The sequence below is a fragment of the Tenrec ecaudatus genome, chromosome 4 (assembly GCF_050624435.1).
Source record: "Tenrec ecaudatus isolate mTenEca1 chromosome 4, mTenEca1.hap1, whole genome shotgun sequence".
In the NCBI taxonomy this organism is placed as follows: domain Eukaryota; kingdom Metazoa; phylum Chordata; class Mammalia; order Afrosoricida; family Tenrecidae; genus Tenrec; species Tenrec ecaudatus.
In genome coordinates, this window is record NC_134533.1 from 6,718,807 (window position 1) to 6,725,222 (window position 6,416).

General features: G+C 47.9%; 1 non-coding gene across 1 annotated transcript; it reads left to right on the plus strand.

Moving 5' to 3' along the window:
* The first annotated feature begins 301 nt into the window (after positions 1-301).
* LOC142447513 (U6 spliceosomal RNA) lies at positions 302-404 on the plus strand. The gene has a single exon (XR_012784210.1). It is a non-coding gene; the product is annotated as a U6 spliceosomal RNA (small nuclear RNA).
* The last annotated feature ends 6,012 nt before the right edge of the window (positions 405-6,416 follow it).

A 6,416-nucleotide genomic window follows, 5' to 3' on the forward strand; every position in this document is an offset into this window, starting at 1 on the left:
TTTTTACATTTTATTAGGGACTCATACAGCGATTTTTTTTAATTTTTAGGAATAAAATTTTTTGTAGAAAACCACCAAAGATTTAATAAGACTTGGTTAAAATCATAAGTAGTCAGAAATACGAAATAAAACATTAGTGCAGTGGTTCTCAAATTCCCAATCTGCGACCCTTTAGTACACTTCATGTGGTGACCCCCCAACCATAACATTATTCTTGTTGCTACTTCATAACTGTCATTTTGCTACTGTTGTGAATCATCATGTGAATATCTGATATGTAGGATGTGTTTTCATTTAGAAATTGCTCGCTTCAGCAGCACATATACTGAAATAAGAACGATAGAAGATTAGCATGGCCCCTGAGCAAGGATGACACGCAAATTTGTGAAGCGTTCCATATATTTTTTTTAAAAACTGATTAATCACAAAACAATATGTAATTATAATTGTGAAATAGTTATGTGTTTTCCAATGGCCTTAGGTGACCCCTGTGAAAGGGTCATTCGACCCACAGGTTGAGAACCACTGCACTAGTGGAACATTTCATACGTACCTATTAAAATACCGAGGTATGGTCTCGGAAGCCCACAGAGGCAGTTCACCATGCCTGATAGGGTCGTTTATTAAGAGTGGCAATATTAGAAGACTGGATCGTGTCAAATGCGGGATACGAAAGAGGGTGGAGGCTTGTCGGGTAAGCATTCATGGGACTCACCGGTCCAGATGGGACAGTACAAGACAGCTTTTCCAGAGAACAGTGGCACGACTTAGGCAAGTTGAGCCCTGGTGATGTCGTGAATTGAGGCGAGGTTGAGAACTCCAAGGTCAGCACTTCCAACCCACCAACCTCTCTGTGGGAGAGAGGCTTCCTGTCCCAGAAACCTGCAGAAGCTTCTACTCTGCCCTACAGGGGTGCTGTGGGGCAGAAGGAACTCAATGGCATGAGTAGACATGTTAGCTCTAGGTTTACTTTACGAGCCAGCAACCAAGCTCTTCCACCCTGGCTTTATGACGACGGAGACCTAGCCCAGGATTTTGCAAGGCTGATGTGCAGGACGGCAGACTGCCCCAGCGTTTCAGAGTGGCTGACGGGTTCCAACTGCTTGGTTAACCTAATGCTTAATCACTGCCACCAAGGCTCCATGCTGGCTTTATAGCTCTCTCCCCTCCCCCGGTCCCCAAATCTTCAGACCCTCCATTAGGGCCATGGCAGCACTATTAACAATAGCGGTGCGATACTTTCTTTTGTAGGAATTAATACAAAACCAGTCCCCCAGGAGTTACACACACACCCCAAAAGCCAAGTCAACACCGACTCGTAGCAACAAGTTAGAACTGGAACTGCCCTTGTGGGTTTCGGAGACTGTCCATCTGTATGGAATTAGAATGCCTCATTGTCCTCCCAAGAAGCGGCTGGTGGTTTTGAACTGCTGACCTTGTGGTGAGCACCAACAGGGCTCCTTAGTCCCCAGGAGTTGAAGATGGAAAAAGTCCCCAAAGTCCGATTTTTGCAAGACAAAAGTGGGATCCATTTTCACCCCACTCCTCCCTTGAGTAGACCCTCTCACATCTCTGGGTTCGGCAAATCAGTGTCCCACGGAACGCATGGAAGTTGGAGGACATATCTCCCGCAGCCCTGGGTGAGCCAGATGCTGGAGCCAGAGGACTCCCTCCATTCCTGGCTCTTGCCGGGGGTGAGGTCACACTTCCTGCTCCTCAGTGGACACTGCAGGGAAACCTGTGGGCAGATACTCACAGGTGAATCCTATCAGTAACCTCCCCTTCTTAGCAGACCCTGCAAAAAAAAAACAACTCACTGCCACTGAGTCAACAGCGACTCCTAGTGACCCTGTAAGACAGGCTCGGGCTGTCGCAAGCCAACAGTGACCACTCTCAGCCCCAAGTTCCAATTCAGAGTCTTCATTAATGCGCCAGTGGCTGCCGGATGACCAAACATCTCTCAAACCCCCAGCAGCCCCTTTGCGAGGGGTCAGCTTCTAAAGGTCAAAACCCCAGCCTGGAAGACTGGTGGTAGGTCTGGCTTCTTCCTACACAACTGTGCACACAGTTACAGAAGCCAGAACAAGTGTGTGTGTGCAGAAAAACAGTGGGGCCCATTCTGGGAACAGTCAAGGTGTGGAGGACAGTCTGCTCCAACAGCACATTCCGAAGGACACTTTGACCTCACAGGACATTCCGAGAGCAGAGGCCGGAGAAAGGTCCAGAAGAGTCTCAAACGTCTTACAATGGCGTTCCTTATGTCAAGTCAGCTTCTACCTCATGAGTCTCCAAGATTGGAACTGTTGACTGGAGGAGAAAGCCCTGTGTTTTCCTGCAGAGCTGCTGGTGGTTTCAAACTGCTGGTGGTTTCAACCTTTCGGATCGCAGCCCAACTCAGCACCAGCACTCGTCTCAGAGCCATGCAGGGAAAGCTCATTTGGTGGGAGTTACATGGTACAATCGCATGTCACCCACACGTAATCATCTACTTTCTACCCCTCGACTCTATCTTATTTGTACACATAGGACCTGGGGCCTCTGACATGTGTCCGTAGGCCTTGGCCTCCTACTAGTCTTAATTAGCCAGGCTTTTCCCCAGGTTACCACAGAAACCGTTTTCTCTCTCCTTCGAGCTGTAGCATAGAATTCCTTACATGCATGGTCAGTGAGAGTCATTACGATAAGAATGTGGTCCCAGTCACACCCTCTACTGAGGCCAGCACTCAGTCTCATGGCCTTCCTGTTTGGTAGCAGATGCTTGATGCCTTCCCAAACAGGACCACAGCCACAGGCACGTGACATCCAGAATGATTATATATCACATCAGAGATGATAGCTGGAAGGGTCATATTAATGGAGCACAACTCCGGCAAGGCATTGGAGGGCACCTGAGTTCTGTGCCCAGAGATGGTGGTTACACACCGTGGAGCTAGCTAACACAGCAGACAGCAATGAGCACAACTGTACAGAGTCCAGTGCAGGGTACTGACTAACTTTCCAGTGTAGTAAAGGGCATCGTGCAGTTCCAATGACATCAAATAAGCGTGCGCATAAGCAGAGTGACCGGCCTATTCAGCTCTAAGGTCAGAGCAAACTAACTGGATGAAGACCTATCTGAGACACTAATTCCGAAGATGACTTTAGTTTGACCATTGAGTCAACTCCTCCTCGTGGTGACCGGAGGCATATCAGACTAGAACGGTGCTCCGGAGGGTTGCCAACAGAGCATGTTGTCTGGTAAGCCTTGGGTGCTAACCTCAAAGTCTGCGGTTCAAACCCCACCTGCTGCTCAAGGGAGAACGAAATGAAGCTACCTGTTCCCGTAAGCGTACATGCTCAGAAACCCACGTAAAGTCAATCCATCCCGTGGCAGTGGGTGGGCGGTTTTTACAAAAGTAGATCACCAGTCCGTTCTTCTGAGGAGCTTCTGGATAGAAAGGCGTCTCCAGTCTTTCGGTTACCAGCCAAACGTGTCAACTGCTTTCACTACCCAATAATGCAGATGAAACTTAAGGGCATTGACTAACGTTTCAGGGTAGTAAGGGCGTCGTGCAGTTCGAATGAAAGGCGAGACTGAGGTCCTTGCAGGCAAAACTATTACAACTGGGATTTACTTTAAAACACTCCAAGAAAAGGGCAGAGGGACTAGATAAAACAAGATCAGTCAAAAGCTCTCACTGTAGAAGCTAGGCAAAGTGTCCATAGGTGTTCATCAGAATAGCCTCCTAATACTTGCACCTGTTTAAAATTTTCTATAATGAAAAAAAAAATTTTTTTTTGGCGGAAGAAAATGAATACCCATTTAAAAGACATATTTTGCAAGAACACAGATTAAACTCATTAAAATGGTCCCCTCTGGGGGAAGGGGACTGGAGGCCAAATTTCCCTAGATTAACTCAAATATGACTTCTTACAGTTTGTTCTAGTTCGAAGTAACATCCTCTAGCCATAGTGCTCTTGTGTGTTTCTTTAATTTCTGAATAAATCAGAGTGAGAAAATGCCTGAGGGAAGAAGTGATGCAATCACACCACCAGAGCTCTGAGAAGGACCGGCAAGAAGCAAAGAGGAAAGGGTGGGGACGGAATGAAAGATTCAAAATCAAGAGACCACTAATTTGGGGTGACCTCAGGAATTTTTTTAAATGGCAGATTCAAATTCTATTTAAGATGTCTGTCCTGTGAGGCAGCGATCGTACAACACTGCTTGATAGGATGGAACTGTGGAATGGTATGGTGTCTGGATTAGGTCCTAATACAATGGTTTGAAAGGAAAAAACAAAAACAGGCCATATAAAGGGAAAACAAACGTCTGTCCTGGAATGCAGGGGAAGAAACTCCAGTTAGGAAAGGAGAAAAATTACATGTCTGTAGACAAGTGTGTGTATTTTTAATGTGTAATTTAATATGTATGTAATATGTGTGTGCATTTATACACGCATATTATATGCATATACATTAAATAGGGTCACTCTGAGTTGGAACAGACTCAATGGCACATAAGAACAACATTGATTAAATGCCCAGAAGAGAAGGGGAGAGGAGAGGTAAATAGAAGTAGGTAGGAGGAGATGAGTGTGTGAGTCATTTCTTTTTAGTGGAAAGGCAATGCCTCTCCTGAGATGGCTGGGAAACAAGAATTCAGCGAAGGAATCATACCAAGGTGCTGTTGCTTGGTGTCTGTAGGTTGAGTCCTTTCCAAGGACGCCCCCTCCAGTCCTGCGTCATCCTCACGTCGGTTGTTCCAGTCCTTGTGTCAACCCATCTCCTAAAGGGTCTTCCTCTTTTTTGCTGATGCTCTACTTGATCAAGCATGATGTCCTTTTCCAGGGACCGGTCCCTTCTGCTAACATGTCCATAGTACGCGAGACATCTCCTCTTTTCGCTTCTACTGAGCATTCTGGCTGTATTTCTTCCAAAGCAGATTTATGTGTTGTCAGTCTATGGTAATTTCAATATTCTTCACCAACATCGAAGAGCCCTGGTGGTGTAGGAGGTTATACATTGGGCAGCTAACCTCAAGGTCAGCAGTTTGAAACCACCAGCTACTCTACAGGAGGAAAAGGAGACATTCTAAGACACTGAAACCCACAGGGGGAAGTTCTACGATGTCCCATATGGCCACTAGGAGTCAGAATCAACTTGATGGCAGTGAACTGGTTTTGTCTTGTTTTTAGTTTCATCAATCATAATTCAAAGGCGTTGATTCTTTTCTGGTTTCCTTCAGTCAATGTCCAGCTTTCACTGCCTGTGAGGCAACCCATATGAGGCGACACTGTGGCTTGTCAGGTGCGCTTTAGTCCTCAAAGGGACATTTTTTGCTCTTTCAAACTTAAGTCTTTTGCAGCCGATGTACCCAATGTAATACATCACTTGATTTCTTGACTGTTGCTTGCTTCCATGAGCTTAGATTGTGGATCCAAGTAACATGTCTGTCCTATAGGGTCCCTGAGCTTGAGTCAGCTTGATGGCAGTGGGTTTGGTTTATTATTATGATTTGCTTACACAGAAAGAAACCTCCCAGAGAGGCAGCCTGGGTAATATTGCCTGATAGCATCTGAGACACTGTCATGGAGTCACTGTAAGAAGGAATAGTGAGTCCCTCACCCCACGCCACAAAAAAATCAATTGACAAACACCCTGGTACACGCTACTCGGATAACGTCGGTCCATCAGTCTCTATTGTCAAGGCCTGATTGGAGTTTCCCAGTGAGTATCCATCCGGTAGCTTCCCTTCTGCCACCAGGAGGTGCCCTTGGACCGCGAACGTGTGCGGGACTCGCCGCGGCCCAAACCTCCAGCAGCTGGGGCTGTTAAGTGGCGATCCCGCCCCACCACCAAAGAATCTTTTGGTGCGCTTCCCACGGTCTCCCACGGAGCAGGAACTTGCGCTTCCGAGAAAAGCAGTCCGCGTCCACGCAACGCAGGCCAATAAAATGCCCCTCGAGCTGCCTCAGCTGTGTTACTTGGTTCTCAGCTATCTCAGTGAATGAAACATTTGGCTTGAAATTAAAGATAATAAATTTCTTTCAACGCTCTACCAAGAAATGGAACCAGATTTGCTTAATATGTGGTGCGCCTGCCTGTCTGAAAGGCTGCCCCAAGTTCGTAGAGAGGCTGGCTCGCTTTCAGGGGACCAGGAGCCCTTTGTCACCACCGCCCCTCACGGTCGCGGCGGGGCCGTAGCACGAGCCATTGTGATGGTTAGCGAGTCCCCCGGCTTCCGAGCGCACCCGCTAGTGGTCGCGCCCGCCGCCCTTCTGACGCCGAGAGCCGGCCTCCCTTCCTGGAAGGTGATTGGCTGGCCGGGGCCGGGGGGCGGGCTGGCCCCGCCCCGCGCGGGGGCTGCTGGGAGCGGGCCTCCGAGGGTCGCCGCAGAGCTCCGGCGGGATTGGTCAGTCGGCTTCCGCGAAGGGGCG